The sequence below is a fragment of the Onychomys torridus genome, chromosome 6 (genome assembly GCF_903995425.1).
Source record: "Onychomys torridus chromosome 6, mOncTor1.1, whole genome shotgun sequence".
In the NCBI taxonomy this organism is placed as follows: Eukaryota; Metazoa; Chordata; class Mammalia; order Rodentia; family Cricetidae; genus Onychomys; species Onychomys torridus.
Window position 1 is genome coordinate 79,994,065 of NC_050448.1, and position 8,094 is coordinate 80,002,158.

Genomic DNA, 8,094 nt, shown 5'->3' on the forward strand with positions numbered 1-8,094 from the left:
TCCCTCTTGTTACTGGGCTTTGCCCTTCAGGCCTCACACTGCTGGATAAGCACAACGTAAGCACTTTGCCTCTGAGCCAGGTGCCCACCCATTTCTTCACATTTTATTTTGAGACAGGATAGTCTCACTAAATTGCTGAGGTTGCCTTTGAACTCAGAATCTTCCTGCCTCAGTCTCCTGAGGAGCTAGATTTACAGGTCCTCCTCCTCCTCCTCCTCCTCCTCCTCCTCCTCCTCCTCCTCCTTCTTCTTCTTGTATATTGTTTTGGTGTAGCCATACCAGCTCTTGTTATGTAGCTCAGGCTGGCCTCATGTTCACCTTTGCCTTATGTTCTTATCTTCCTCAGGTACTGGATTACTGACACATACCAGCAAAGTCAGAACTCTCTCTACTTTTTTATTTTCTCAGAACAAAATCCATTCACTCAACAAATGTTTAGAATGCTTTTGAGTAGCTGGCCCATGTAGTAGTCAGCCATGTTTGTAACAATGCTCCATAAGAAACTACTCCCAAATTAACAGTGTGCATCAACAGCAAATGTTTGTTTTTGCTGCCCAGAAAGTAACAGGCTGGCACCCTTGGAGCTTCTCCAATGTTCATGACTGGGCTTAAGTCTGCTTCCCAGTTCTTCACTGTGGCCCCAGGAAGGAGAGGCTAGCCATGTAGTAGGTTCTTTTTGTAACAGAGAGTAGCAGGATCAAGAAATCACATGAAGCCAGGCACGTCTGAAAGCCCCGGGGTCAAATGTAGTCGATTCCACTTATATTAACATCCCGGTCCAAGCAAGTCACAAGGCAGTGCTGAAAGGCAGCAAAGTCATAGAGGACCAGCCTCACCACGAAGCTGTAAAACAGAGGAATGAAGCAAAGATGACGTAAAGCAGTTTATTCTAAACTGCAAATAACAAGTGTGCAAACAAACAAATCACTCCCACAGCATATTGGGGTAAGTGTTATAAGAAAACGAAGGACATGAGGGATCTATTTTAGAGTGGATGCCTTGAGAAGTCCTTTATACAAAGTGGTACCACATCAGCTGGGATTTGAAGGATAAAAAAAGAGTCAGGTGTGCAGATAAAGGGCAGAGTGATTTCCAGCCAGTGAGGGTGGTTTGTTCCAAGGACCTGAGGAAATAACAATCTTTTTTTTAAAAAAAAAAAAAAAAAAAAAAAAAAAGATTTATTTATTACTTATACAGTGTTCTGTCTGCAGGTCAGAAGAGGATGCCAGATCTCATTATAGGTAGTTGTGAGCCACCATATGGTTGCTGGGAATTGAACTCAGGACCTCTGGGAGAGCAGTGCTCTTAACTGCTGAACCATATCTCCAGTCCTGGAAATAACAATCTTGATGTGACTGAACTGATGCAGGATCCAGTGTGCCTAGAGTATTGAAAGAAGGGTAAAGTAGTAGATAAACACTGGAGATGCCCACAGGGGTCCAGTCTTACAGGGCCCCAATTTGTCACTGTTCTGCTTCAGATTTACCAACTTTTATGCTACCATTTATTCAATCATGCTCCAACTTAAACATACACACACACTCCTCCTTCTTGAAGCCCCTTTATGTAAATGAGTTGTGATACTTTATGCATTGCTAAACAGAGAGGGAGAGGAAGAGAGAAAGGGAAGGAGACTGAGAGGAGAGGGGCAAAGATGATGGAGGGAGAGAGAGAGAGAACTCTAGGACAGCCTTCTTTAGCCTGGGGAGCTTAGAGGTTTCTGCCCTGATCAAACAAAGAAGTGGAGAGGTTTTCTGCTGGGAATCAGTCTAAACATAGACCTGGGCCTGACAGATTGCACCTGATCAAGCTTGGAGAAGGCAGTTTTGCATGTGTTGGTGGGTAGAGGGTATGTACACATTCTATTAGTTCTGTTCCTCTAGAGAACCTTGACTAACACAGGGAGTTTTGCATCACAGCGATGGGAAAAGACTCTCAGACAGGGTCAGCAACTATCCTTTCTGAACAGCACAGGTCTAGTGGGAAAACAGTGCTCAAGTGACCACACTTCTTGTCCATGAGGTCTCCTTGCACCCCACTACCCTCAAGGAAGAAGCCAACAGCTTTGAGGGTCCTCAACAACATGAAGGGGCATGGAGGCCACAGAGGACTGGACTTCCAGGTAGCAGTGAGAGCCACTATGTGAATGTGGACCCTGGGAATGAGAGGTCTTGTTTCCCTGGACTTGAAAAGCTTGGGGAGCTTGGGCTGTATGTGGATTTCAAAAGTCAAGTTCTAGTGTGAACTTCCATGTTCTTTTATCTCCGAGTATCACAAGAAGACTTGGTTGTCGCTTGTCGACCCTTGCTGCCCTTTGTGCTTCTGTCTTTCTGTAGTACGAATGTCACATTTAGGGGCTGTATTTCCATTCAAGCCGCCTGCAGCACTTTCTTATTCTGTTTATTTTCCCTTCCCCTAGTGGCTCAAACTAGCAGAGTAGAGTATTTTACATTGCAACTTCTGTAATTTGCAACAAAAGAAGCTGGTATCCCAAGTCTTGTGCTTCAAACCACACATTTCTTACCCTTTTCCTTCTAGCGCCTCCTCCTCTACCTGAACTTAGATAAACAGGCTTCATCTGACTGACAGTTGCTTCCAAAACTAGAAAGCAGAACTTCTACTTAAAAGGGATAAAGCCTTATAGCTTAAAAGCTATTGTCTGCTAAAGGAGTTAGCACATCTACAAGACTTGGAGTTGGCACAGAGGTAGGACTCAGAACATTTAGCTACTCATTACTATGATGGCTTTAGTAATTGAACAGTTCAGTTCAAAAGCTATTTCTGAAGTGTGTGTTTACTCTATGCCAGAAACAGGCATAGGTGCTTGAGAATAAAGCGTGGCAAGGTAGTCCTTAACCTTAAAAGCTAATTTCACATCCTTGCTGGTAAAGACAGTTGTTGTGGTCATTGGAACAAGAATGGCCTTCATAGACTTCAAATACTTCATGTGTTTGAGTACGTGGTTCTCAGTTGGTAGAATTGTTTGGGAAGGATTAGGAGGTGTGGCCTTGTTGAAGGAGGTGTGTTATGAGGATGGGTTTCAAAAGCCTCCTGCCATCTGCAATGTGCTCTCTGCTTCCTTCTTGCCCACCAAAATGTGAGCTCTCAGCTGTTCCAGCTGCCATGCTGACATCATGGTCTCTAACCCCCTGAAACTGCAAAACCAATCAAACAATTGCTTTTATGAGTTGCCTTGGTCATAGTGTTTTACCACAGCAACAGAAAAGTAGCTGATACAGCAGTGAATAATAAATACAATGGATAGGTAGGCTGCACAGACTGCTAGAAGATGGTGAGTACAGTGAGTAAAAGAAAGAATGAAAGAAAACAGAGCCAGTAATATATTAACTGAAATATCCATGCATTAGTTCCCCAAGGAGAAAGTGTGATTTGAGCAGAGACTTGGAAGGGGGTAGCTGCCAGTGTGGTGGCAATAGAAAGGACCTATGGTGGTGTATGGTCTGATAGGAATGGCATCATAGTCCATTTGGGCTAGCCTGAGAGGATTATAGCATAGAAATTAATTTGTCACAGTTCAAGAGACTAGGAAATCCAAGATCAAAGCCCCAGCAGTCCTAGTGTCTGGTTGAGGACCCACTTTCTGATATGAGATGTTATCTTTTGATTCTGTCTTGACAGGAGATGCTTTCTGGAACTTTGTGTGTAAGGGCACCAATCCCATTCACAAGGGCTCTGCCCTGATGACTTTACCATCTTCCCAACCTCTACCTCCAAATAGCATCACATTAAGAATTGCATTTCACTGGGTGGTGGTGGCAGCGCATGCCTTTAATCCCAGCACTTGGGAGGCAGAGCCAGGTGGATCTCTGTGAGTTCGAGGCCAGCCTGGTCTCCAAAGTGAGTTCCAGGAAAGGTGCAAAGCTACGCAGAGAAATGCTGTCTCAAAAAAAAAAAAAAAAAAAAGAATTGCATTTCAACATGAGTTTTTAAGGGGGCACATGAATATCCTATCTATGGCAAAGGGGCTGATGTGGAGGAAACAGAAGATGAAGGCAGGAACAGACTCATCCCTCAGTATTCCTGAAGGATTGCTTCCAAGAACCCCCATGGTGTCCAAATCACCTGGTGATCAAGGCTCTTATATAATGGGACATAGCTATCATATCTAGGTTATTTTAGTACCTATTGCAATGTAAACGCTGTGTAAATAGTTCCTATGCTGTACAGTTCAGGAGAAAGTGGCAAGGAAAAGTCTGTACAGGTTCACAACAGATGCAGCTTCTTTTTCAAATATTTTCCACCCATGGTTTATTAAACAGAAGGTAGGCTGTAGTAGATCATAGACAGGGAAATCTGAGGATTAACAAAGAGCCAGGAACAAGGGTAAATGCCCGATTATGGAGGGTCTTCCTCTGTAGGCCTTCTTTAGTTAATACAAGTTAACCATGTGGTTGGTATTCACACTCAAGTTTGAGGTGCAGCTTGAAGAAAGTTGATAAAATGTATTGGCTATAGTCACAGTCACGGTAAATTTCAGGCAACCCTGAATTCAAGTGTCAGAGAAACAGGTGAAAAAGGGAAGTCAATGACTCTCAGAGGAACTGAGTATCAGGAAAGAGGGGTGCAGTGGAGAAATAACAGGGTCACACCTCCAAAAAACCAGGAGAACACCGACTGGTAAATAACAACAGACATCTTGGAAACTTAAATTGGGGGGGGAGGTGGGGTTGATTTAAATTGATTTTGTGGCAGGGGCTTTTTAGCCCAGGCTGACCTCAAACTTACTACATAGCTGAGGATACTTATGGATTTCTTATTCTCTAACATCCTCAAGTGCTGGGTTTACAGGCATGTGCTGCTTCTTCCCACCCACCATCCAGTTTTATGTGGTGCTAGGGATTGAACTCAGAGCTTCATGCATGCTAGGTAAGCACTCTAACAAATGAGCTTTGTCGCTAGCCCAGAATTTCAATTTAGAATAGCAAAGCTGAGAAATAAGACAAGATAAACAGGAAAAGTCTTTTACACAGGCATGTGTGAAAGAAGTCACGTTAGTTGAAAACTCATAGTTAAGTGTTAAAGATGGGGCAGGAGGGATGGTTTGGTGGTTATGAGGACTGATTGCTCTTCCAGAGGGTCTGGGTTCAAGTCCCAGCACTCAAGTCCCAGCAGCTCCCCACCGTCTATAACTTCAGTTCCAGGGGAATCCAGTGCCCTCTTCTGGCCTCTTTGGACACTGCATGCATGTGGTACACACACACACACACACACACACACACACACACACACACACACACACACGGAGACAAAACATACATACACACAAGAACAAAAATAAAGGTGAAAAAAGGGTTATAGATAATAAATCATGGGCCTGGAGAGATGGCTCAGTGCTTAAGAGCACTGATTGTTCTTCCAGAAGACATGGGTTCAATTCCCAGCACCCACATGCAGCCTACAACTGCCTATAACTTTACCTTCAGGGGACCCAACACCCTCGCACAGACATACACGCAGGCAAAACACCAATGTACACAAAGTAAAAATGAATAAATCCTTTAAAACAGATAATAAATCATGCAGATAACATTTCAAAGTTTATTTTTAATTTTTATTGTGTGTGTTAGATGGAAGCCAGGGCTACTACGTACAAGCTAAGTAGATGCTTTGACACCAAGCTACCTCCTCAGCTCCTGGCCCACATTTCTTTCTTCCCCCCCTTTTTGTCTTTACTTTGAAATAAGTTATCACTAAGTTGCTCAGGCTGGCCTCAAACTCTCTGTGTAGTCCAGACTAGCCTTGAACTAGAGAGCCTCTTGCCTCAGCCTCCTGAGTATATGAGATTACAGACGGCAACCAACACATCCAACTTAAAGTTTAGTTTTCTTTAAACAGGTATCTTTGATATCTGAACATTACATTTAGCATTCTTTCAGAAATAGAACTTTCATTTAAGGAGGAAAAGAAACTAATGTAGGTATGGCACCACCTCAAGAGCACAGAATGATACCAGGTTTCCAGATGTGAACCTCTGACCTGTGCTTTCTACCCCTTGGGGAAGGTCCTCGAGTATCTGGGCCTCAGAGTTCCTCTCTGTGAAATGAGGGAAAACTAGAGTGCAGGGTCAAAAGTTCTCTTTTGGTTTTTGAAGTTTGTGTGGTATTCAAGTGAGTGGTCACTTCTCTAGATGACACTTAAACTCAAGACCCAGAGCACGAGCAAACTACTCATCAAACAATCCTCAGCTCCTGATTGTGAGCTGAGTCAGGGCCCCTTGAGAACGGGACCCTCAAACTGAACTTCTTTCATGGGAAGAAACAGCCTGCTCAGAGGGGGAAGGGATCAGACCCTGTCAACCTCTCACAACTCTGCCTTTAGTCTTTCCTTGGGATGACACCCATCTCTCACTTACATATCCCATAACTCTTGATGTCAGCCTGCCTGTGACACTACATAGAGGTCTTGCCATGTCATTAAACTTCCCTTGAACATTTTAAATCCCGTGTCCTTTCAGCTGTTCCCAGCCACGTGCTGGGGATGCAGGTGGTGGTGGCGGTGGTGTAGATGAGAACAAAATCCAAGGCAGTCTCTGCCTGGTGACATTCACAGTCTAAGGGGGAAAATAGAAATTAAACAACAGCTATGAATGATTTATTATCAAGTCGTGAGCATGCAAAGTGCTGCAAAAAGAAATACCGAGAACCGCAGCAGCATTTACCAGAGGAGCTTAATTGAGTCCCTCAGACTAAAGAACTGGTATCTAAATTGACCCCTCAAAGTTGGGTTACAGTTAGATGAAGAGAGAAGAATATTCTGGATCAAGGTGCAGCTAGGAGATGGCCTTCTCTTGGGTCCTTTGACAATGCGACCACATTGTCTGAGATTTCAGATGGCAAGTGGAAATTAGGGTGTGGTGTTCAGCTGTTCATAGTTACTCTTCAACTGTTATATTCAAATGTAGCAGTAACAAAACACATCCCCTCATCTACTATATGTATCTGCCCTAACAGAACTTGGTTTCCACACACGGCACACACACACACACACACACACACACACACACACACACACACACAGGAGAAGTAAAAGGGGAGGCAGGAAATGGGTGTACAAGCCTGCAAAGAAAAGTGCCAGAAGAAGCCACCACCAAGGTGACCTTAATGTCTCAAACTTCGTTCTTCACAAGCTCTTTTCCTCTCCTCTCACCTCCATACCAGCATCCTCAGCATCCAACGTATGACACACGTGCATGTCCCACCATGGTCACATACACTCAGTTCAGTGCTATTTCCTGACTCCTTTGTGCTCTGTGCCCAAAGAAGAACTGGGATAGTGCAAAGCCTCTTCCTAGCCATGCTATGGGCTTAGACAGATCCAGGGAAGCTATCACCCTGGAGATCAACATCCTGCAATGTTGTTTTCATATCCCTTTCCTATTGTTGATTCTACTGATCACTGATAACATAGCTATGCTCATGGGGGAATTACAGAGCAGAAATTTCCTATATAAATTCATAACAATGTGAACTTGAAACCTAGCATGTGATTTTGAAGACCAGAAAAATTATGAAAACCTCACACGAAAAGAATTAGTCCTTTCCTTCATCCTCCTGCTCTGAAAATACCTAAATCTGTCCCAGGTGGCCAGAATGCTCTCTGTTCTGTTTCTAGGCTCTCAGACAGGGTTATGGCAGGAGATCCCTGGTGGCCATGACTGTGTGCAGGCATCCATCAGCCTTTGGCTGCAGTTGTAAGCATCTTTACTCTTGAGCAGCTTTTTTTTTTTTTTTTTTAATCTTCCATTATGGTTTTCTTGCTGGAGGGGTAAGGTCAGCCCTTTGCCTTATGTCTAATAGAAACAGCCATTTGGTCATCCTGTGACCTCTTGGGTGGGTTGCCCAAAGTGAAATTGCATTCTGACCTGCTCATCTGTGTCTCAACATTTCAGGAGCAAACAAAGTAGGCTAGTTAAATTAGTGAGCTACTAATACAGAGAGGACCACCCAGGGTCATAGTCATTGGAGCCACTTCTGAGATGGCTGCTGGAAGGGAGATCAGAGTGAGCCCACCCACTCTGCAGGGAAGCCATTAGTACCTGGGCCTCAAATGGAGCCCAGAGCAGAGGCGACGAAT